The sequence below is a fragment of the Pan troglodytes genome, chromosome 2, assembly GCF_028858775.2.
Source record: "Pan troglodytes isolate AG18354 chromosome 2, NHGRI_mPanTro3-v2.0_pri, whole genome shotgun sequence".
NCBI classification, from domain to species: Eukaryota; Metazoa; Chordata; class Mammalia; order Primates; family Hominidae; genus Pan; species Pan troglodytes.
Genome location: NC_086015.1, coordinates 14,772,513 through 14,797,624, shown reverse-complemented (window position 1 = coordinate 14,797,624; position 25,112 = coordinate 14,772,513). Strand labels below are relative to the sequence as shown.

The following is a 25,112-nucleotide window of genomic DNA, read 5'->3' as shown; positions in this document are numbered from 1 at the left end:
CTAAAAATACAAAAAATTAGCCGGGCACAGTGGCGGGCGCCTGTAGTCCCAGCTACTCGGGAGGCTGAGGCAGGAGAATGGCATGAACCCGGGAGGCGGAGCTTGCAGTGAGCTGAGATTGCACCACTGCACTCCAGCCTGGGCGAAAGAACGAGACTCCATCTCAAAAAAAAAAAAAAAAAAAAAGGCATCAACATACATGTCATCAGTCAAAATGCATATGAAACAGGTTGAAGAAGAATTTTAAGTCACAATTTACAACTCTGAGCTGAGAAAGCTCAGATGAGTGACAGCAAAGAAACACAAGAGACACGTGGAAATGAGTGGTGAGCAGGAGAAACTGGCAGGGGAGGGTAGTGTCCCGGATGGAGCAGAACATGAAATAAAAGGAATGCCAGTCCTCGCAGGGCAGAAGTTTCTAGTAATTCCTGAGCTGTGCTAAAGGTGGCATGGAGGAGGTGGCACCTGCTGTGGGGTTAATTGAGTGATGGAATCAGGGAAAACATAAAATGAACAATTCACACTTGGAGGAAGCTGGAGAACAGGAGAGACTCTGAGAAATGCCACAATATGCCTGATGGAGCTGGGTTCCTGTCAGACTTGTGGAGGTTTCCAATCTTGGTTCTGTACCCTCAACTTTTCCCAGTGGGAGTTCCTGGGGGCAAGACCCAAGTGTGGGCTCCTTGCCACAAATATCTTCTCTGGAGACATTCTTAGCTGGCTGGGTTTTAGGAATGTGGAGGCCATTGGAGAGCCTACACGTGCCCTGCGTTTTCCAGATGGGGAACTGAGGCACTGGCTGAGCCAGGGGCTGTCAGTGGCCTCTGCCAGCCCCAGCCTTTGCTCGGCTGCAGTCCTGGAGCTCTTGAACTTGGAGACTCAGCTCCCGATCCTTTCCTGAGTCAATCCTGTCCCACAGGGTTGTGTATGTTATGGGGAGAGGGGGAAGTTGTTTTAAGGCTGGGGTCCAAGAGCAGCACCCCAATATCAGGTGAAGGGCTCTGTTTCTCACACCCACCCTCTTTTCTGTGGGTTCATCTGTAAGCACAAAGGCGGCAAGTTGATATAACTTCACTTGGCAACTCTCATTGAGAAGGACAGAGAGATTCCCAGGGGGAACATTCTGCAATGGGTTTGTTATGTCAGCCAGAGACATAGGCTGCAGAGTGGTGGCAGGCAGGCCACAGACCTGGCATCCCAATTAGGTCACATCTGCTGCTTGCTGGACTTCAAGTGTCATTGCAGCCTGCATTCTCCTGCCACACCCAGAACATCAGGCACCCTCTCTATGGATGCCTGCCGCAGCCAACCCCAGGAGCGGTGTTCCCACTGTCCCCGGCTGACCATCCATGGGACCCTGCCTATTGCCAGCTTAGTCTGTGCATTCTCCACTTCTGTCTGATCCCAGCTTCTTGCTTAAGTAAATGAGCAAATGCCTGTAGCACATTCGGGAGTGTCTGTGCGTAGTAGGCACCTCGTGAGTTTCTATTCGTTTTATTACACCACAACCTTCCGTCTTCCTTAATCAACGACACTCAAGTGCCTACTCTGCGTCAGGTGCTTTCTATGGCTTCTCCCGTTTAATCCCCTTCTACCCTAGAAGGTAGATTCAACAACCATAGTTCCTATTTTGCAGATAAGGAAGTTGCTGCTCAAGAAGTGAGGTTCCTTGGTCAAGGTCAGGGAACGTGTGAGTAATGAGCCAGGGATTCAACCCCAGTAGTGTCTGGTGCAAAGCTCAGGCTCTCTCCAACTTGAACATTGAAACTTCAACCCCAATCGGGACGTTCTTCCCCACTCAGCCCTCTACAGCCAGGCCGAGGGGCTTCGGTACTGACTGCTGGTGTGAGCCCGCATCTCCTGTCCACGGAACACTTACCCTACGCTCACCAGGCATTTCTGAGTGTCCTTTTGTTGTTCTAGTAGGACAAAGTCACCGACCCATGCCCAGTATCCTTCCTCACCCCTCCAAACTCTCCACCTCTCTCTGGACACAAATCTGGGAGCCCAAGAATTGGCTGAAAGGTGCTGCTGTTCCCACCAGCCACCTGCCTCCTTTGTATTTCTGGCAGGGAAATTATACTTCATTACCTTAAAATGTATTTAATAGGGCATTCATTCCTGAATCTTCCACGGAAACTTTTGAAACAGGAGAGAAAATACCTCAAAGGTGTGATTTAAAGGGCCTTCTCTATGGAGCCGGCCTGGCCACATGGGGGGCCCTGCTTACTTCAGAAGGAGCCCCCAGCCACCCGGCTTCCCTGCTCGCATGGGTACCTGCTCGACCGCCCTGATGTGCAGCATGGAGAATTGCTGTGTGCTCTCGAGTGAGGCAGCCTGGATGTACACTTAGTAAGTACAGAGAGGGGAGGGAGAGAAAATGGGCACGTTCTGCTGGTGGGGAGTCCCTGGAAGCATGGCTGTGGCTCCTGGGTCATCCTCCCCCTGCCTTCGTTCCTGCCTCAGGAGGATACGCTTACTTCCCTTCTTTCCCATTCATGGGTCATACTCGGCCATTCACTGCCTGAACATGCACCCCAATCTCTAAGCCAACCCAGGAAATATGCCAGCAGCCTTGACATCAATATCCAGCCACGCCTGGCAATTCCGAGCCCCAGGAAAATAACACCCAGTGGGCAGGTGCTGCTGACCCCCCACTTTCCCTCTACATGCTGGCGGGTTTACTATGGAGAACTGGTGGGTAAAGCCCCTGCTGGGATGGCTTTGAGGGATGTTCTACGGTGTCTTTCAGAGGTCCACAACAAGACTAAGCTCCACCTACCCACAGGGTCACGTGCTCCATAACAGCCTTCTTGCCCCTGCCTCCTTCTCCCCAGCCCCAGTCAACTGGTATTTCCTAGGGTCGCCTGCCAAATAAACTGTTCATGCTTGACCGCTTGTCTCAAGTGTATTTCAGAGAGCACCAAACCAGGACAGCTGCACACATCATTCCCAGAATCTCGCGGCTGCCCCCAGCTCAGGGATAAGCGCCCCCAAGGACTCTCCCTTGCTGATCAGCCACATGGTTCAGCCCAGGAGCTGGGCTTCCCTCTCTCCCTACACTTCCTTTCCAACTTGCATCTCAGGCCACCTTCAGGACTGAGGCCAGACTCCCAGCTGGAGTCTTGCCCACTGAGGTCTTAAATACGGCCCATCTTCTGGGTCCCACTCTTCTCTCCATCTGTCCCAGTGGCAGCCATTCCCAGCATCAACTAAGGCCCTTGAATCTGTTTGGGCCATGAGACTGGTACAGATGCAACCTGAGAATCAGGTCCTCACTCTTCCCCTCCTATCGGTTGAAGAACCTGACCTCAGACAGACAGAAAGAGATGAAATGCCCTGGGCTGAGGCAGTTGTGTTTGGTGGAAAGATATCAAGAGTAGGAGGCAGACGGCTGTGTGTTCCTATCTCAGCACTGCCATTTGCAAGCTGCTCTGCCTTGGGTGAGTTAATTTCTCTGAGATTCAGCATCTTAACACTTAAATGATATGTGGCGGAGATGGCTAACTGTCCCCCATGGTTCGTCCCCCCTCTTCCATAGCACAAAATGAGATGGGGGCTGCCTGGGCAGGGACTACATTTCTGGGCATTCCTTACACTGAACCGACTGCTATTTATCATTTAGTTGTCACCAACAAAATGAGTGGAAGGGAGGCCTATCACTTCCAGACCAGTGTGGTTGAGATGCCAACTTATCTTCTTCACCATCTCTCCCAGCTTCCTCCCAGATGCAGGGGACTCCAGAGTTCTAAGCCTGGGTCCCTGAATCACCACATGGAGAAGAGCTGCCTGTTAACCAGAAGCACCAGCATTGTATTATTTGAGCAAAAAATATTCGTTAAGCTACTGAATTGTGGAGGTTTATTTGTTATAGCAGCTGGCATTAACCTAGCCAATATATAATCATATCTCCATGTTGTGAAGAGCTAAAGGGATCATACAGATAGCAGCTACATGTAATGAGCACTTACTGTGTGCCAGACTCTGTTCTTCACATGCATGGTCTGTCTCACTTAATCCTCAAAGCAACGACATTATCCATATTTTATAGCTGGGGAAACTCAAGCACAGAGAGGTGAAATTATATACCCAAGATCACACAGCTAGGAAGTACTAGATCTGACAATAAATCTGTGTTCTTAACCATTAAGTTGAACTGTTTCCCAAATGCAGTGTTAAATAGCATTTAATACAGTGTCCGGCACAGAGTGAGTGTTCCACAAATGGGCACAGTCACTGTTAATTAGGCTGAGCAAATGCACACCCCAGGAGCGTCTCCTCCTCGAGGCGCTGACATGGGTGTCCTTGCAGCTTATCCTGTTGCCTGATGCTCCACTGCCCCATCTGCTGGTGCCTAACTAACATCAGCTCCCCTCCATCTCTATCTCAGTGCCCTTACTGGTCTGCAGACCCCTGCTCAGCCACCGTGCACAGGCATATCCCTTTCCTCGACATTCCCCTGGGCCAGGCAAAGTGGGGAAATCTGTTCAGGGTCTCCTGATGCCTGTTGGAGTCTTTGTCTAAATGGGGCTGAGGCTCTCACTCTGGGCAGATGAATGACACAAGGGCGCCCTCTCTGGTGGGTGCAACCCTGGGGTTCCAGCCTCACCTGAGTGCCCTCAGTTCAGGACACAGCCCGCCCACGTGAACCCTGACCAGTCACGGCTTCCAGATGCCCTGAGTCACTCCTCAACAGGAACCCCTCCTGTTGGGGAGCCTGAAATGAAACCCAAGATTTTCTGAGGCTGAAACATCCCTCACAGCCCTTCCCTGCAGCCGACAGCCCCATGGGGGAGCCAGAGAGCTGTCCCCTGCTCCCCTGGCAGAGGCCTCTGCAAGGTCCCCTGGACAGCTTCTGGCCTTGGCTTCAGCCCAGCCTCCCCCAGGGCTATTTCTGGCCAGGCGGGTAATAGATTTCTGCCTCCTTTTTGAGGGCCTTTTGTGTGCCCTCAAACCTGGGGCCAAATGCTCCCCCTCCAAAAGAAAAAAAATAATAACAGCCGTGCTTCCAGCCCCTGCACTAGGAGACTTGTGGGGCCAGAAGACCCCGGAGTGAGCTGGCTGAGGTTTCATTTCTGGTAACTGCCCACCCCTCTTCCCTGAGCCTGGCTTCACAAAGCTCGCTTGTGGGACACCAGTGAAGCATCTAATGTGTGGGATATATGGAGGCAGGGGCGCCTGCCCTGCATTTCCTGGCCTGTGATTTATGAGGTGGGGCTGGGCTTGCTTCCCTCCCTCCCCAGCCCAACCCTGCCCAGTCCGGGAGATACAGAGGCTGGAATTCTCCCCGGTGGGGGTCCAGGATCGGGCACCCTGCCACACTGCTCCAGGAATCTGCTGTGTCTCCTGCCTGCCTGTTAGAGGCTAAAGGAAGCCATGATTTCCACATTATACATAAGGAAACTGAGGCACAGTTAGGCAGCCAGACTTGGGTCCCAAATGGGGGAGCTTGGGCCAGCAGAAATTGCCTTCTCTGGAGGCCAGCATTTTTCATACCTGTACTCATTGGAATCTTCTGGGAGGTGTTTAAAAATGCTGATTTCCAGCAAGAATTCTCAAGAGACTGACTCAGCCATGTTCGGGACACACTGTCATAGAGGGTGCACTTTAATAGGCATCAGACAACTCCTCAGGGATGATGTTGAAACCTGCAGAAGTCCCAACCCTGGCCTGAGCCTGCACCACATCCTGAATCTACAGGGGATGGGCCTGGGCATTTTGCTTTTAACAAAGCCTGAAAACTCCTGAATATGAAAGCCGAAAGGGACTGTGACATTGAAGAGTCCAGATTTCCTGTTTTCTGGATGAGAAGACTGAAGCTGGGAGTGAGAGGAGGTCTTGGCCAAGGTCACACATCAGGGTGGTTGGGCCTTTCCTTGAGGACAGAAGAGAGAGGTGTGGGCTCTCCAGGAACCTGGAGGAGGTGAGAGGGAGAAAGGAAGAGCTTCACCAACCTGAATGCAGATGGCTTGAGCATCCCTACCTCCGGGAGGCTGGAGTTGACGCCTGATCCCAGGCATCTGTCCCTCCATCACTCAGGGTCAGAAAACCCCTCCCCACTTTCTGCAGTGGGACAGAAGTTCCTCCCTCTAGTTAGTGTCAGGGCTTAGTGTCAGCATCTGTAAGTTTGTCTTGAAGGCTGTGTCAGGCCCCTTAACAGATATCAGGTCCCTGCTCTCCAGGAAAAAGTCACAGCCATCCTCGAACTGCCCAAACATGGACCCAGTCAGCCTTTCCCCATGACCCACCCCCTGAACCCTGGGGCCCCTGGGGCACCCAGTCCCCAGGCCTGGGCGCAGGCTGCTTGGGCAGCATGTGGATGTGTGCTTGCCTGAATTAAAAGGAAATCGATGGATGGAAGGGAAATTGTGTACAATTAATAAACGATGGTGCTTGGTTTGGATTTTCCATTGCTTTCAACTTTCAGAACATTGCTCCCATGAGAACGGACAGCTGTGACCCGAAAGAGGAAGGCCAGACATGCAGCCAGATGCCCAGGGGCTCGCCTCCCAGCCTGGCAAGCAGCTGGGTGTCTCGTGAGTGCTGCCATCCCTCTCTGAGTCTCCGCTTCCTTAGCTGTAAAGTGCAGGCTGACAACCCTCCTTCACCCAGTCTCCGTCACAGCTTCCTGGGAGCCTGATTTGGGATGACACAGGCGGAAATTCCCAGCATGCATAGGTGCTGGATAGACAATTGTCCCCTAGAAGGGGACACACAAACAATTCTCAGAGGGAGCCCTCTGGCTTGTCCACGTGGAGATTCTGCACACCAAACACATTTTACAAAGAGCATGTGTTAGCTAGCAAACATGGCTGTTCTCTCACTGTTGAGGAAAGGGGTGGAAATGTAGTCAGGTAAATATTTTTCAGGAAAGATCTTTCTCTCAGTACTTTTTCTGCCCCCAGATGTGTGAAAATTGAGAGAATGAATATAGAATTATCTTCTTGAGAGCTTCTCCACACCGATCTTTACTGAAATTTAACAGACATATAGGAAAATGCACAATCCTAAGTGATAGCTCAGTGGGTTTCACGAACTAATCATTAGACATCCATGAAACTTGCGCCCAGGTCAAAAAGCTTCTAGCACCAGCATCTTAGAGTCTCTGTTGACCCAAAGTCCCCCCCTAGTCATGAGCCCCCTGCCCACAGCAACCATAACCACTATCCTGTGTTCTACCAGTCTACTCTTTAACTGTATATGAATAAGTCCTACAGTATGTAGTGTTTGTTTGCTGTCTGGCTTCTTTACTTTGATGTTATGTTAGTGGTTTTAATTTGCCTTTCCCTGATTGGTAATGAGGTTGAACCTCCTTACATATACTTATTGGCCATTTTGTGAAGTACCTGTTCGAATCTTTTACCTAGATGTCTATTGGGATATCTGCCTTTTTATTGATTTGTAGGAGCTCTTTATTTATGATGGACACTGTTTAGGTATTTAGGTCCTTTATGAAGACTCCCTACCTCTTACTCAGACAGTTCATCCTGAAGACTTCAGGAGTTCTGGTCCCAATGGAAACCCATTGAATACAATCATTCAAGAGATTCCTCTCTAGCTCTCAATAGCAGCTTGATGCTGCCTTCTTCTTCAGAGTGTACTGTGGCTCTGCTGCACATAAAGAAGCTGGAGAATTTTGTCTCTGGGCTCTTCTTGCCTCTACCTCCCCCGTGCCTCTTTTTCACTTTTTGGTAACCTACCAGCTAGGTTCTGTTTCCATGGGCCTTGCTCTCAGCTCGCAAAAAAACAAATCGCTTTTAAGGTGTATGGCAACCAGGTAGCTCCATGTCTTTTGGTTTCTGCATGGATGGGAGTGTAAGGAGGGTGGGAGTGGGACCTCAAGGAGTAGCTGGCACCCTCCTACTGCCTGTCACTGCACCTGGGACTCCCTCACTAAAGCTTTAATCCTCAATGACAGCAGCTATTTACAATATAGGGGAAGTATTTCCATATTTCAGCTGCAGGCTCAGGTGTCCTAGTGTGTACCCGCTGAATCCCAGTTTGCCTGTTGCTGAGCCCTGACCAGGTCTGTGGTGTTGGGCTGATTTTCGTCTTAGCCTCATCCCTGCCTGGGCCCAGAAGGAACAGCATGTGCTGCTGCCTCTGGCTCACTTGCATCCCATAATACCACGCTTTTGATCCTCAAACCTTATGTCAACCACACATTCCTATTCACAAGTCAGCAGCTCACTTTTGGCCTCCATTGGGCAAAATGCCGTCACAGAGCTTTATGGGAAACTTCAAGGGATAAGGCAGCAATGTGGGATCACAGGCACCATGGTAGATAGGCTGAGTGAGGGAGATGTTTTTCAGCAGGGGTCAGATTTAGGGAATCCAGCTGACTTCGGTGAACCAGCGGGAGGCCGAGCTCCATGCTGTTCCCGGACATCTCTTCTAGAGCTGGATATACATTACTCTCTGTTGCCTAATTGTCCCCAGAGCAGGAAACCAAAAGGTCTTGTGGAAGTTATTGCCTTGACATTTTGACTGAGCCATTTCCCCTCCAGGTGGGTGACCCAGAGCCTGTGTGTATTGGGCAGATACCAAAAATAACATTCACTGGTCTTAAAGTCATGTCCCCCAAAGCGTTCCCTTCTGCACATCTAAGCTCTGAAAGAATACTTTTTAAAGGTTAGGCATCTCCTCCAGGAAAGGCATTTTGTTGTCTTATTTGAGCAAAGAATGCACTTAGAGCTTCCAATTGACCCTGCCAGCCTGAGCAGAAGAGAGATTTCATCTACAAGGGTCACTATGAGGGTAAAACTTGAAACACATTTTCCTTTTTTAATGGAATACATGCTCAAGAGGAAAGATTCAAATGATAGAGTTGGTCTGAATGCTCAGCCTAAATGTTCAGTGCTTTATGGCAAGAACAAGCATGTTACCAGCACCATTTCCATGAGTGCATCGGTCAGTGAAAGCTATGCTATGCTGTGGTAACAAGTGAGCCCCCAAATATCAGTGGCTTGCAACTACAAAGATTTCTTTCTTGCTGAAGTTAGTTGTCCATGGGGGATTGGCTGTACTCTGTTCTGTGTCTCCTTTACCCTGGGAGCTTAGTTAAGGGAGCAGCCCCTATCAGGGATGTTGAGGTCTCATGATGAAAGGAAACCAGAGAACTCAGTGGTGCCAGGCAACAGCTTTTAAAGCTTCAACCCGGAAGGGATAAATGTCATTATTATTGTATTTCATTGGCCAGAGCAAGTCACATGGCCAAGCCAGTGGTCAGCATATGGAGAGAGCATATTTTGATCAACAATACAATCTTCATGATGGGCAAAGGTCAGAATGAGTTCTGCCTCTATAGAGCTTTTGTTTCTAGTACTCCCAGGACCTCACCTTAAAGGATTGCTTGTCTGAAACCTCTTTATTCCACATACCCCTGACTCCGTGGGTGCTCCGTCCCCAGCATGCCCTAGTGTGTGTTCTGCAGAATGCTATTTTTCCAATGTCAATAGCTGTTCAGAGAGGAAAGGGTTCCATGGTTAAATAAGTTTGGGAAACACTGAGTTAAACAGGAGTCTTTACTGCAGGGTCTCAGAGCCTTTAATACCTAGTGAATTGTCCATTTTAAAGAAGGAGATAGTCCACACGGCCACTGCCTTGTCCTTCTAGGTCAGTGTTTGTCATTTTAGCTGCACGTTAGAATCAGCTGCAGAACTTTTAAGGCCATCCTGATGGCCAAGATTCACCCCAGACCAATATCCTTGCCTTCTCTGTGGGCAGAATAAGCATGGGCATTTTCTAAAAGCTCTCCACATCCTCCTCATGATTCCAGTGGGCAGCCAGGTTTGGGAACCACTTCTATGGGGATGGTCCATCTGGGAATTGGCTGTCCACAGGGTTGATCTAGCAGTCAACATTCAAGAAGAGGCTGGGGTGGATTGGTAGCAGTTTCTTGCACCTGCTGAATAGACAGGCTGCAGACAGAATGTCCAGGACAGTCCAGATGGGCCAGTGGTCTTTAGAACTGAACCTGCAAAGAGTGAGGAAGAGGCTAATGTAGAAACTGCCTCAGCTGTATTCCACATAGGTTCAATCTTGGGTCATCCCTGGGTAAGACAAAGAGAAGTCTTGACTGCTGCATCACGTGGTAACTCATGGGGCCAGAGCACCACCATCAGGGTCATACTCCTGCATCTTGTACCTCGCCACTCACCGTATAATAAGAAAGTAATCAGCTGCTCCATCTGTAGGTAGGGGTTGGGACTTACTCACCTCTCTGTCTCCCTGATTCAGTGCAGTGTAAGGCACATAGTAGTTGCTCACTAAATGTTGCACAACAGAGTGCAAATACATCCCTTGTCTTAAAGGAGCCCCTAACAATCACAAGACTTTTGCTTCCCATGTCTGTTGTACAGGGTTCAATTCAGATAAACCACAGGGAAGCAGGGTAAGCTTATAGATTCCTTTGACGTCCAACATGGGGACTATCAGCGCAGGTTTAAGGATTAGCAGCTTTACTGTGGCTGCAGAGGAAATGGAAAATTAAGGCTTATGTTTTGGATTATGAAATGGAATTGGTTCCCTTTATGCCTCTCAGGGGAAGAAAGAAACATTTCCATCATCTCAATTTATAAAAAGCAATCTTAAGGCCAAGAAGAGATAAGTGGAGTAATTCAGAAACCCTTAATTTGGGCCATTTCTTAAATCCCACCAGTCTGCAATTTGTGCACATGAACTTCCCTGAAAGTGTTGCATTTCCTGAGGCTGGCTGTTCCTCTGAGAGACAATCCAGCAGGTTGAGGGGACTGTGGCCTAGGGAGCAGGACAGGGATGGGAAGGGAAGGGTGGGAGCAGAGTGTGGTAGCAGACTTGAATGACAGGCCGAGCATATGCACTTTATCTCCTGGGCCAGTGGCTCGTGACCTCAGTGAGTATCCAGATGCTGTGAGACTGTGTAGAAAACATGACTGCCTAGACGTCCCCCCATACGCAATTTTTGTTCAGTAGGTGTGGGATAGAAAGCACCTCTGGTGGGTGAATTTGAGCAGGCAAATGACTTCATAGTGTAGGAAGCCCAGCCGCTGGATTCAAAGCCAGCTCAAGTAGTGTAGCAGACACTGTGGTGTCCTGGTCTAGCCCCTCACCCGACCCCTTCAGTGCACATCTGCCTGACTACCACTGCCTGCCCTGCATCCCTTTCCTGAGGTCTCTCTCTGGCCCTAGAGCCACTCTGCCCTTCCAAATAGCAGGCCAGAAATGCTGGAGAATTAGCTCTTCCTGGGAGAAGCCCTGAACCAGTGACTGATGGGAGTTGGGTATAAATACCCCAGCTCCCTGGTCCATTAGGTAGGATAGCTTGGAGGTGCATGCTCTACCCAGTCTCCCAGATGCTCCCAGCAGGATTGAGCTCCAGTTGCCACTCAGGAGCCACTTGATAATACACCTTTCATGGGCCTCCTTCCTATCCTTGTCTCACTTCCCACTGCCCAGCTGGTGTTTTCTGGAATCTCCTGCCCTCATACCCTTGTCTCAGGCTCTGCTGCTGGAAGGACCCAAAAGATGGGAGTCAGCGGGAGCTGTGCTGTGTGGCCTTGAATGCACTAACTGATACAAAACTACATATAAAACTACATGTAAAGCATGGGGATAGTAGACACAAAATTCAGCACAGTGGTTACCTCTCTGGGGTGCAGGGGGAGGGACTGGCAGTGGCAGTCTTGGGGTTGGTCTATTTTCTCAGCTGGGAGGTGGGTTCAGGGATATGTATTTCATGATTCTTTATGCCTTACATGTACATTATATATTCCTCTTTGGAATGCATGACATAGACTCCATAATAAATTATTGTAAAATTATCCGGGGACCAGATAAACCCTATTTGCTGGCCGCATCTAGTCCCTAGGCCACCTGTTTCTGACACCTCCCTTACAGATAACAAAACTTGGACTCTGAGGGCTTTCAGCCACGATATATTGCTTCGTTTTACATTTTTACAAATTGGGAAATTTCACATCAAAATAGAAATGTTCAACTCCCTTGAAAGACAATCAGAAGATCAGACAAGGCTGGACCCACGTTTCTACAGGATAACAGCTGCCAGAGCTGCGTTGCTGGGGATTTGCTAGGCGGGGCGGAGTGCCTGCTGCTCCATCCCCAGAGCAGCATCCGTCCTTCCTGTGACCTTTCTGTCCTCCCCTACAGACGTCTGAGCCGAGCTCACAAATGGAAGAACCTCTCCAATGGTTCACCCACGCAATGCCCTTGGTGGAGAGCCCAGCACAGGCCCAGTGCTAAATAAGGCCACTCCTTGTCATTGTGGTTAGAGAAGATAACTCCAACACCCGAGGGGGCAGCCGGGCTTAGTGTCCTTGTCCTGAGCCTGCTGAGGTGCTGTGATGAGGCCAAGGTCACCGTCTGGACAGCAGTGCCATCAGGACTCCACCCAGTCCCTGGGGCGTATCTGCAGGTTCATTGGGCCTCAACTCCAGGGAGCAGGGGCCAGGCCGAGCTCCCCAAGGCCTTGGGTGCCCCAGCCCAGGCCAGCTGCTCTGACAGAGCCCACACTTTGTAGCCAGAGGCGAGGCAGGGGCAGTGGGGGAGACCTGCCAGACAGGTGGCATCTCAGGCCTCCGGGTTGAGTGGGACAAAGGGATGCGCTTGAGTTCCGCCTCCCAGAGCAGCTCCTCCCCTGGCCGGGGAACGGAGGTGGACTTCGGGGCCTGAGAATCCTTGCCAGCGGATGGAGGCTTTGTTTGCCTCGCTGAGTCCCCAGACCAGGGGCCGGCCGGAGAGAGGGCTCTTTCCTGAGAGGCTGGACTTTCCCACAGGAACAAAGTGGGGCTTGTTAGCCGGGCATGAATCTTGGCGTGAGGCGGCCCAGGCCAGGCTCGGAGCTGCCAGGCGGCGGCTCCGCGATATCAGGCAAATTCCGCCTTCCCCACAGCTGGGGCTGACAGCAGGAAGCCCCAGGGAGGCTCCGGACAAAAGCAGAAAAATGGGCCACGTTTATTCATTCACTGACCAGCCCGGGCCTGGCTGGCCCGGGGGCCCTGTCTCCATGGCTACGGGCGGCCTTCAGCGCTCCTGGTTGGCTCCTCTGTGACCACAGCCCCTCCACTGCCACACACCCCAACACATAGAGACACAGCATCATGAAGGCAGAGGCTGCCTCGGGACGGCTCTGCCCCAGGGAGCGTGGGGCCATCTGAGCCAAACAGAATAGAGGGCTTGCACACAGCCCAGGATGTGAGTTGAGCTCTGAATGTCAAGACCAGTCCTGGGTGAGTGAGGGGAAGGCAACAGGTTCAAATCCACACACCAGCTAAGCACCTACTGTGTGCGGGGCAGGGGTGCGTCCCTCAAGCCAACTCGGTTTGTTCTCACTCCTCTGGTTCGAAAATAGAGGCTGGGGAGCCCATTGAGGGAGGCACACCCTTTGCCTTGGGAAGGTATCAGGCAGGAACTGTCATCGGCATTGAGTCTTGAAGGATGCATAGAAGTTTGCCAAGCAGGGAGGCAAAGGGCATTCCCGGCAGAAGGAATGGCTTGAGCACAGGCTCCGAGGCCTGCAAGTAATGTGTAGTGTGATTAGGGTAACTGAAAGGCTCTTTGAACTGGAGTGGAGGGAAGAGGACGCAGCTGAAAATGAGGCAGTTGTGGGGGTGGGACGACCGTGCAGTGTGACTCAGAGAACCGGGGCCATCTGCTCCCCTGTCACTGTCCTGTTAGAAAAGACCCCCAGTAATTCTGTGAGTTGTGAATTTCAGAGAGGACAGAGGTTAATGTACAGCTAATACTTTGCAGTTTACAGAGAACTTTCATATATTCACGTGATCTTATTTAGACCTATGACCACCCAGCTGGGAGGGAGCTGACAGATGAGGAAACTGAGGCCCAGAGTGGTGCTGGAGGTCTCTGAGCCAGGAATTGGCCCGTCGGGACTGGAATGCAGGGCCCTGAGCCTGACAGCACTCTTCAGGAAGGGGCTAGAGCCCCGAGGGGTGAGCGAAATGATCATGATCATCTTTGTCCCATGCTTGCAAGTTCTAGAACTGCTACAAAGGAGCAGCCACGAGTGTCCCCCCCCTCCCAGACCACTCCAAGCTGCTTCTAGAGGGACTGGACATCCTGGAGCAGAAACAGGTCTAAATCCCAGGCAACTTAGAATCAGGGATATGGTGAATGGGTCAGAGCCTGGGAGCAGGCACAAGAGAGGCTGTCAATGTCTGATGGCCCAGACCACCCTTCCTGTCTTTCACGGGCCCACTCTGCTTCTCTGGCCCTGGGTCTCCCAGATGGAGCCAATGGGCTGGGCCTACAAGAGTGACCTTGGGACCCAAAGGCTGGTGGGAGGGGGGTGCCATGAGACACTGCTGTGACGTAGTGCCATTTAGCCTTCACAACAACCTCTGTTTTGCAGGTGAGGAAACTGAAGCTCTGAGAGCAGTAGCTCCCCTGAGCCGTGCAGCTGGAGAGTGCTGCGCCGACAGCAGAGCTGGGGCTCTTTGCAGGTGCACAGAGGAAGGGTTTGCTTCCCTTGCCGAGTTTCCTCATGCTCACTTCCACCCCCAGCCCTCAGGTGTGTCTGACCTCTGCCCACTGAAAGGCGCCTTCCCTCTGCCGCTGGGCTTGGCTGTCTGCTTTCTTTCTGCTGCCTCTGACTTCTGCCAACTTGACATTGGCTTCCAGTTCCTTCTGTCTTTCAGAGTTTGACATTGTTGATCCTCATCCTGAAGTCTCACCTGAGTCTCCTTCACCTGGTTGTGCTACCCAGAAAATAAATAAATAAATAAATAAAAAGGAAGAAAAAGGAAAAAAAAATAAACAAAACCAAGAAAAAGGAAGAAGAGGGCTGTGGGATTAGCACCAAAGCCTCCTGGGTGCAGACCTGCCCACTGGCCTCTTCTCAGGGTGCTTTTGGCTTTGGGTAAAGAAGAAATGATAATAATGATACCTAAAAACCATTTAGGACAGAAATGGCAAACATAGCATAGCAGGAGCGCCTTCCAATCTGGCACCTGAGGCAGGCATAGCTAATCGATCCTAGCACTCTCTCTGGCTCAGCTTGGCCTCAGCTTCAGCATTCTTCTCAATGCAGGGATCAGGCAGCCACCACCAGGCAGAGTCGACACCCAAGAGAACCTGCACTTGTCACCCCTGCCTATGAGTCTGTGCTCTCCATCTGAGCCTCATTTTTGCCCCATTTGTCCAGGCAGCTGTAATTATCTTCATTTTACAGGTGAAGAGACTGAAGCCCAGACTGATATTTTCTGCAACACACAGCTACTTCATGACAGAACTAAGGATGAGAACTGAGGCCTCTCTCTCTGTCCCTGCTCAGGACACATTTAAAAGGCCCCATGCAATCAAGGAGGTAGCATTTGAATAGATTTATTCTTCCTTCTTTTTTGTTTTCCAGTCCCATTTTCCACTGCTTTGGTCAGGGAGTGAGTCCCCTGATGTCATCTGAGGATATGAGGCATCGCTAAATCTGGCCATCCCCTGAAGCACCCAGCCTCACCGACTTCCTGAAGCGTGGATGAACGCTGCTGCCACAAATGTGCTGTGACAACCGCTGACAAGGAGAGTGAGTGATGTTTGTGCCATCCTGCTGAGCACGAGGGAGCTGCTTGGGGAAGCCAGGGGCTGGGGCATCTCAATAGCACTGAGGGCAGCCTCGGGGGGGCTTCACAGCCCACCCACCCCCAGATCACTGCTGATTCTGGGAGATGCATGACAGAGCTTTCTGACCTTGCACGTCCCTTTGGCTGCTAAACTGAATGAAGCCTCCTTCTTAGACCCAACCCCCTGCTGAGTGTCTCTGTCTTCTGTTCTTTGCCATCCCTGCCCCCAAACCTGGAACCTTCCTCTGCACCTCCACATGCAGTGGGTGCCAAATGTCTCCCACCTACCTGCCTGGGTCTCTGCCCCTCAGCTTCTCACAAGTGGCTGTGTTCTTCCACTCACCTGCTGGGACACACACTGGCTCACCAGCCCCCATCCTCTCCACACCGTCTCACCTGCCTGGCTCACCTTCTTCCCCGTCACCTGCAGACAGGTCATTTCCCAGACATACCTGCCCTACTCCAACTAGTTGGCATGGTGAGGCCGTCACTCCCTTCTCTCCAGGGTCCCATGTGCTCTCCAGGCACAAATTCACCCAGACATTTCTTGATCTAGCTCTGTCCCAGAAAGCGTTACCTTTGCAATGGCAAATACCTGTATTAACTGCCGTGCAAATGACACATACTTATCATGTGCTTGCCTGTTCCAGGCACCGATGGCTGTCTTTTTTATTTTGTGTCAGGTTCCAGTGAGTGAGTCTGACTTATGGTTGTATAGACTTAGCTCACATCCTCCTTCCTCCACCTTGACAATCGCGCTAATGACAAAGTTGTCATTTACTGAGCACTTGCCATGTACCAATCACTGTGCCAGGAGATTTACCTGCATGGGCTCACAAAATCTTTGCAATATTCGTGAAAGAGAGGCAAGTATGTTCCTCTATTTTGTAGATGAGAAAACTGGCTCAGAAAATGAAGTCATTTTGCCCCAGGTCACCCAACCAGCGAGTGGCAGAACTATGTTTAAAAGTCAGGATTATCTATTCCAGAGACCCTGTGCTGCCCACCATGGCACACTGCTTCTCCAGTCAAAGAAAGGTAGCTTAAAGATATCTGCTTTCCAAAATGCTTGAACATTTGTTAGAATATGGAAGAAGATAATATATGGTCCTGTCCTTGAAGAATTGATACTCTATTTGGGGAAACAAAGCAACTCACATTGCCAGCCAATATTTATTTAAATTTCATCTCAGAAAAATAGCAAAAGAGATTTTATTTAACCTTTCAACAGTGATTTTCTGATTATGTCTGTTTGAGTATTCTGTAGGATAGACAGCTAAGGCAGTCATGGACTTAGTGGGGAAAAGTTCAGCAATCCATTATTAATGTCTGTTTGGGGTGCAAGCATGGGTAGTGGAGGTAGATGTGCCACCAATTTCATTTTTTCTATATAGGAGAAAACATGAGAGTTTCTAATAAATTCCTAACTATATAAAGCAGACAAGAGAGGAAAGAGAAAGATACCTGTGTGATTGGGAGAGGCTGCCTGAGGAAGGTAAGATATGACCTGTTTGGGGTCATTGTACCCCTGGGGTGTGAGGCATCATCAAGGCCAGATTGAATTTTCTAAGGTATGATAAAAAGTTTGGTTCTTCCAAGTGCCTTGGTTCCTCTTCTCTAAAATGGCTAATTCTGTCCAATTAAGATCTAGAAGGCCCTTTCTGATGCCAATGTTTCTAAATAAAGATATCTAATAAGAGTGGAACACTTCACAGCTCTCAACCTCCTCTCAGACCCCCTAACAAGCCCATGATGCAGCCATTTTAGAGATGAAAAACTGAGGACCAGAGAGCTGACACCCATGTTAGCAGAAGTTAGTGGAACCCAGTTCTCTTAACTCTAACCATTCTCTAATCCAAAAGTATATTTACAGATTTTCAAATAATTAGGAAATGTTAATAATATTTAGAAGCTCCTCAGATGATTCTAGTTTTCAGCCATGGTTGAGAATGTTGCTAAAAAGTAAGTTTTATGGCTGATTTCAGAGAAGGAAACAGAGGTTCAGAGTGGTTAAGCAACTTGTCCAAAGTCACACAGTCAGAACATAGTGGAGTGGGAACTCCACGGAGGCAGCCTGACTGCTTAACCCATGTGTCTATTGTGCCCCAGGCACTGTCACATATTATTTCATTTAATTCTCTCAACAACTTTATTTTTTTTAACTCTGAAAACTAATCCAGAAAAGTTAAATAACCAGCCCAAAATTGCAGAGCTAATAAAAGGCAGCTAACAATGTTTTCTATCTTGATTCTATTTGGGTGTACAAGTGTGTGTATTTGTCAGTAGTCATTTGATGGGTCACTTAAGATCTGTACATCACACTATATGTTGATTGTACTTTTAAAAGGCACAAATAAACTGACCTCTGGGTAACAATATCAAGCAGAGATATTGTGATGTCTCCTTCTTATTTGGAAATGCATTTAAAAGTAGAGTGAATGGATAAGGAGATAAATAAGTGGGCAGTTATGTGATAAAGATGGTGGGTCTATGGGGTTCATTACATGAGTGCTATTCTTTCAACTTTTCTGCATGTTTGAACATTTTACATAATAAAATGTTGCATGGGGGACAGCAGCCCAAACATTCCATGAGACTGAGTTCAGTGACGACAGGGATCTCTGCCTGTTTTGTTACTGAGTCTCCAGCACCAGGAATAGTGCCTGGCATGAAGCAGGTGCACAGTAAATATTTGCTGAATGGAAAATGATGGGAGGGTGTTTAGCCTATGGCTTTAACGCTTAAAGTAAACACTTACCTTGGAGAGAGGATTGGATGATATCTGTGAACAAGGGCGGTGGGAGGAGGGACACTGGGCAGAGTAAGGCGAGTGGGCACAGTAGGGCACAGAGCTCTGGTGGCTTTGCAAGCATGAACTCAGCTGGTTCATACTTCTGGAAGCTGAGTGACATCCTCATCCCCAGGCGTAGCTGTAGCCAGAGCTGGGCTTTATACAGGCGTGTGCTGCCCTCATGTGGCCAAGCAGAAGAATATTGCGCTGGTGTTGGAAGGGCCTCTTTCCCCTGATCCCTGATGGGCAGTTAGTTACTCAGATGCTGGAAGCAAAGGTTGCGGCCAGAGGAACCGTGTCTCTGGGGCCTGGGCTTCATGCCCCTCTCTTAGCTAGGAGATAGTGGTCAAGTTTAAAACTTCCTCTGGGCAGGGTGGCACATCTGTAGTCCCAGCTGCTCAGGAGGCTGAGGTGGGAGGATGGCTTGAGCCCAGGAGGCCGAAGCTGCAGTGAGCTATGATTGTGCTGCTGTACTCCAACCTGAGCAACAGAGTGAGACCCTGTCTCTAAAAAGAAGACAAGTTCCTCGTGCTTCCTATTAGCTAATGTTCTCCCAGTGGGGGTGTGGGTTTCCCAGACCTCACAGCGGTCCTGAGATTTGAGAGAAGGAGCTGCCATTTGTCAGCACCCACTGCTGCTGCTACTCCTCCATGGGCTGTTTTATTTGGGCATCCCACTGACCCTGCCAATGACCATACATGAGACCACTCAAGATCTCATTTACGGACCGGAAAGCAGGGGCTCGGAGAGATCAAGTCACATGCAGCATGTTGGGGACAGGGAAACCGCCTCTGGGAAGTCCAGAGTGTAACAAAGAAGATGCTAGCTTCCCTCTGTGGGGTTCTGAGGACTTCCAAATTCTGGCTGAGGAAAGCTGGCAAGGAGCCAGGGAAGTTTGGAAAAGCCCCAGTACTCACGAACACACCCTGAGCCCTTCAGCTCTCACAGACGCAAGTTGGAGCTGTCATCCACCCCTTCCACCCCTGCCAGACCCAGCTGTGTGACCCTGGGGAAAGTGACTCAGCCTCTCTGAGCCCTACCTCAATGTGTCAAATATGGATCATAATACCCTCACTTTTTAAGGTTGCTGTGTAAATAAATGATACAGTGCACACCACACATGCTCAGGAATTACTCCTTTTAGACCACAAGGCAGACATTGTATCTATTGTGTTCACTCCTGTAACATGTTTGGATGGGCCAGTTCTCAAAGACGAGCAGGATAAGAGTTAAGAGTGAAATCTTTGGAATCAGATACCTGGATCCAAATCCTGGCACTGCCTCTTCAGTCTGGGTGATCTTGAACAATATATCAATGTAGTGAGGTTGTGCTGATGAATAGGTTAGTGTGAATAAAGAGCGTGGTGCCTGGCACACACCAGATGCCCAAATAAATGCTAGCTGATAGTAGGATGACTCAAAGATGGGTATTCAACGTTAGCTATTGTTGTGAGCGGTCGTGGTAATAGTAAATTAGTCATGCGAATTTCCCCTTCAAGGCTGCACTGGCTGCAGCTCTGCCCTGACTTCATCTGAATATATGAGTTGGGTGAGAGACGAGTGGCAATGATAGGAGTGCCCTCCTGTTCCCTGGACAAAAATCACCCTGCACCACCAGCACAAGGTCACCCAGCCCTCAGTCATGATGGTTCCCAGTGAAGGGGACCAGGCTATAGAGGCACTCTGCGCCCCCTGAGCTGACATGGTGGGCTTAGGGTCTGGGCCGTGATGCAGGGGCTTTCCTCTTCTTGGGATGCTCACACTGGTCTTAACACACTGGCCTGGCTGGCATGAGGGCCAGCCTGAACAGTGGGAAGAGAAACAGCATGAGTGTGGTGGCCTTCAAGGCAGTGAGTCTCAGATGTCAATGTGCACAGGACTTCCCAGGGGGAAATGCATTGTGAAAATGTGGGTTCTGACTCAGTAGTTCTGGGCTGGGACCTGCCATACAGCGTTTCTAAAGCTCCCAGGTCACCCTGATGCTGTTCATTCAAGACCTCACTTTGAGTATCAAGGTTTCAAGAAAAGCAGGTTGAATTTATCTCCCAGGTGCACCGAGGGCTCATTGCAGCAGGTCTGGCATCAGCCTGGGCTGTTTTGCTGAAGTAAGAGATGTGCCTGCACAGCATGGACCCCCGGGCAAGGCATGAAGGGTACTGACTGGTGACCATGGGTGGAGATAAGTTTCAGCGTGTCTGATATCAGCTTGTCAGCATTGTTTGAGGGTCACAATGAGACTGATGACCTGCAACTGACCTCAGGGGCTCCCTCAGTGCCAGGGCTGGTAACACAGCATGTGTGCCTACACGATGAGTCCTCCATTGTGTGCTTCCTGATTCTAATATCTCAGGTGCATCAGTAGATCCTGACCTGAAAGAAAAAGCACATGGTCGTTCCACATCAGTGTAACAACTGGAGCTCTCCCCTGACTCTCAGAACCCCTCACTATGAGGCAGCCTTTGGCCCTGATGCATATCCTCATTTTAATGGTCTTAATATCTTGTATTTTGTTCCTGAAATAAATCTTAGCTTGGTCAGCATAGCCATGTAAGGTCCTGTGAGTTTTACTTGTACTGGAACTCAATCTAACTGCCACCGTTAGTGCAATATGAATTAAAAAACTGCTTCCTGTGGGCAGGACACTGTGCTCAGCTCAGTGGACTCAGAAGTGGTTACAATTCCATTCTCTGCTCTCCCAGGAGAGCTGCAATTCACAGCCTTGGCTACACTGGTGTCGCCTGGGGAGCTTTAAAAGCTACTAAAGCCTGAGCTCCATCCCCAGAAACTACCAATGGAATATTGGTCTTGAGGTTTTTAAAAGCTCCCCAAGTGGTCCTAATATGCAACCAAAGGTGCAAACCACTCATAGATAATGAATACAAAGCAGTAATAGTCTTAGAAGACCAGGTTGAGAATGGAACTAAGCCACTACCAGTGTCTGGACCTTTGTGAAGTCCTGTCACAAGGGTACAGTTATTGGTGTTAAGTTTCCTACCCAAGGCTAGAGGTCAGCTGTGGAAGTCTTTCGTCTTTGAGGCACTGGTTGCCTTCCAAATGAGGGTCCAGGAAGACGGTCAATGCTCAACCCAAAAAACCCCTGCTGTCTGCAAGGGTGGAATTTCTGACCTCATCACGCCTGGGTGAGGGGACACTTGCAAACAAGGATCACATTTTTGTTTCTCATGACACACACTGGGGATAAAACTCAATGCCAGACACATTTAAGAGAATCCTGCAGGCCTCAAGAGATGTACCACCTGGGATTAATGAGAGCTTTACTTTGAGACTTGAGTCTCTCTTCAAAATTTCAAAGCTTCTTATGCCCATCACAGCTCTGGGTTTTGCATATTTGCTATTGACCTTGAGCAAGCCATTTTCTCTCTAAGCTGTATTGGCATCACAATCCAGCTATCTTGAATTGCTAGGCATCAGGGCCTCACAACCTCTGCAGCCACAGTCAACTACCATGTAGCAATGAGCCCCAGAAGGAACTAAGCTGTAGCCAGGCAAGAAGCAAAGCAAATTTTGGAACAAGGAGGGGCTCATAGTTTCTCCAACCTGCAAGGAGTCAATCGTTGTCCAGTGAGCTATGATAAGCACCATGACAGTTACTCAGAAAGTGACCCATTTATTGGTTTTTACATAGCTCTTTCACATTGCAGGCTTTCTGTTGGGGAAAGAGGAAAAGGAAGATAGGGTAGAGTACAAAGAACTGCAAAGCCTAGAGTCTTTGTGGGCCACTCTTCTGGTGCCATTAGATGGGAACACCTTGCGGGAACCCCAAAAGATCCATTGCTGCTCTCTGAGGAGGAGTTAGAGTCAAACAGACTCCTAAACCCTTTGCACATTTGGTTTCTCTTGAGAATGTGAGGCATCGTTGTGGTAGGCCATTTTGTGTCACTATAAAAGAATACCTGAGACTGGGCAATATACAAAGAAAACAGGTTTAACTGACTCCTGTTTCTGGAGGCTGTATGAGAAGCATGGTACCAACATCTGCTTGGCTTCTAGTGAGGCCTCAGGAAGCTTAAAATCATGGCGGAAGGCAGCAGGGAGCCAGCATGTGACATGGTGAGAGTGGGCACAAGAAGTGGTGGGGGAGGTGCCATGCTCTTTTAAACAATGAGATCTCTCATGAACTACCAGAGCGAGAACTCACTCATCACCAGGGGGATGGTGCTAAACCATTTATGAGATATCCGCCTCCCTGATCCAATCACCTCCCGCCAGGCCCCACTTCCAACATTAGAGATCACATTTCAACCTCAGATTTGGAGGGAACACACATCCAAATCATATGGAACATTTTAGGGGTAACTTTGTCTAGTTCATTTCACTTCTCTGGGGCTCTAGAACCAAATAACACACGCTACCCACAGAATGTGAGCCATTTATTGTTTCTTTTAGTAGCTCTTTCATTGTAGGCTTTCTGGTGTTAAATTTCCTCCCCGAGGTTAGAGACCAGCTTTGGAACCAGAACTTGACCACTGCAGGTGGTGATCATGTGATGTAGTCAGATTTGAGGTTGGAATCTCAGAGGGAAGTCAGTGACAGCCACTTTCCGCCCCAACACTCCAAGATTCTATTTTTTAGCCTCTGCGTCCTTGGATAACACAAGTTCTCAACAGAGTGGAAGGCATCCCTTCCTTTAAAAGTCAGAAGGGGGTTTGAGAAAGGAGACTTCTCCCGACTTGGCCAGATTTGCTGCATGGTGCAGAACACTGAACGTCCAGCTGGCTCGGAGCTCTCCAGGGTCCTGACGGGTCCTGGCTTGGGTTCTCTGTGCCCGAGGCTGGCTCCTCCTCCCTGGCCCACCTCTTCCCCTGAAGGTGACTCCTCAGTTGCAGGTTCTGGAGGGCAGAATCCAGGACTGGGGCAACCTTGCCATGTCACCCTGGAAAACATCTATAAACCTATGTTTAATCAGTTTAAACCTAGTTACTCCCTGTCCCCAATGCTTTTATGACTTTTTTCCAGCTAGGTCTGGAACTTTTTGGCTTTTTATTCTTTGATTGCATTTGTCCTCTGAGTAACACCTTCTCCTCTTCTCCTCTTCTCCTTCTCTTCTCCCTCTTGCCCCCCTCTCTCTCTTTTTAACCTTTTTCTTCTCTTCTCAGATTGAGTGTCTCCTTCTTCCAGGGGTAGAAAGAAACACGTTCTAATTATCTTCTGCAAAAATGATTCTCATAGACCTCACTGTATTCACATTCTGAATTTGAACTTGAATAATCCTGAAGTTCTCCATTCTAGAAAAACCTTATTTCTCCATAAGCTGCCATGTTGTTAGAAAACTGTCTTGCCCTTTGGGGATGAAAGCTTGACTGAAATGGATTGGCCCCATTTCCTACAATTGACCCCATAGCCCACCTTAGGCAAAGTGGAGGATCTTGGGTGCAACACCCACTCATTCAACAAATACGCACGGAGGCTCTTCTATGTGCCGGGCACTGCTCTCCACACAAGAAATGCAGCTGTGAACAAGACAGACACAAATCCCCACCCTTGGGGAGCAGCCACGCTCATGCAGGAGATGGGAGTGTATGCTGTGATACAGAGGGAAGCCTTCCCACTGTGGGATGAAGTAGAGAAATTGTTTATCTAAGAAATGAATGAGAGAGAGCTCTAGAAAAAGCACACATCCTTCCTCAGAACCCAAGAATAAAATATTCCCAAACATCTAAACTGATCTCAAAGTGTGCCGGTGTTGGCTGCAGTTTTGGATTTATTTCCATCCTGATGGGTGGGACCAAGCCTGGGAGCCTCCTCATTGGAGGAAGTCAGGGGAAGTGACAGGCCACAGGAGAAAACAAGGGGGAAAGGTTCCCTCCTCTGAAATCTTTTACTTGTTCCAGATGTCAGAGCACTGGGGAGAGAGGAGGAAGCGCAAAGAGGGAGAATGTTTGTGGCCAGTGGAGCTTTCAAGGGGTGAACTTTAAGCCTAATCACAGCTTTGCCTGAAGGGGCACCAGCTCTTCCTCTCCAATTCACAATCTGCCCAAAGCCTCCGACTGCTTATGTGTCTAAAAAGGGTTTCAGAGATTCCTCATGCTCACACTCAAGGCTGTCCCCTGAGCACTCTCCCAGGCCCTGCGTGTGCAGCTGTGAAATGGTGCAAGCCTCTGGGAGGGCTGTCAGCCAATAGAGGTTGAGACCCACATATTTTAAACCAGAAATCCCAATTCTGGGCATTTATCCTGAAATAATTTAAAATAGAAAAAAACTGCTTTTATGGAGAGGGGGAAGCACATTAGAACTGTAAAAGACCAGAAATAATATAAATGCCAAATAGGAGGGTTAAGTGGGTTATGGCATATTAATTTTGTGGAATATTAAGTGTATCATTAAAATAATAACCATAATGCCCAGTGGATTATAAATGTCAGAAATCCCAGAAATCAGCTGCTTCTCTTAGAAATGAGGAAACTGACTCCCAGGGAGGAGAAGTGACTTATCTGAGATTCTGAGCAAGCCAGGAACTAGTCAAGAACTGACTGGGCAAGAACTGGCCCTGAAGGCTGCCGTGAAGTCTAGTTCTTCCCAACATTCCAAGACCTTCCAAAGGTGGCAGCTCACGCATCACTTGTTTTGGGGGAACACAAGTGGGATATCAAGTGCCATGAATTCAGGGGCATTCAGTGCCTTGGAAGGACCTTGTGTGAATGGAAGTGCATTGCCAAGGTCTTTCGCTCCCGATGGCTCCCATGGGAGGGTCTCAGCGGTCTGGAGCTCCCGGGTCCTCAAGGCACTCAGAC

At 49.3% G+C, this 25,112-nt stretch overlaps 1 long non-coding RNA gene across 1 annotated transcript; it reads left to right on the top strand.

Moving 5' to 3' along the window:
* Positions 1–12,209: 12,209 nt before the first annotated feature.
* LOC107970563 (uncharacterized) lies at positions 12,210–17,806 on the top strand. Its single transcript, XR_001713177.4, has 4 exons — positions 12,210–13,226; positions 13,790–13,946; positions 14,366–14,524; positions 15,365–17,806. It is a non-coding gene; the product is annotated as an uncharacterized LOC107970563 (long non-coding RNA).
* The last annotated feature ends 7,306 nt before the right edge of the window (positions 17,807–25,112 follow it).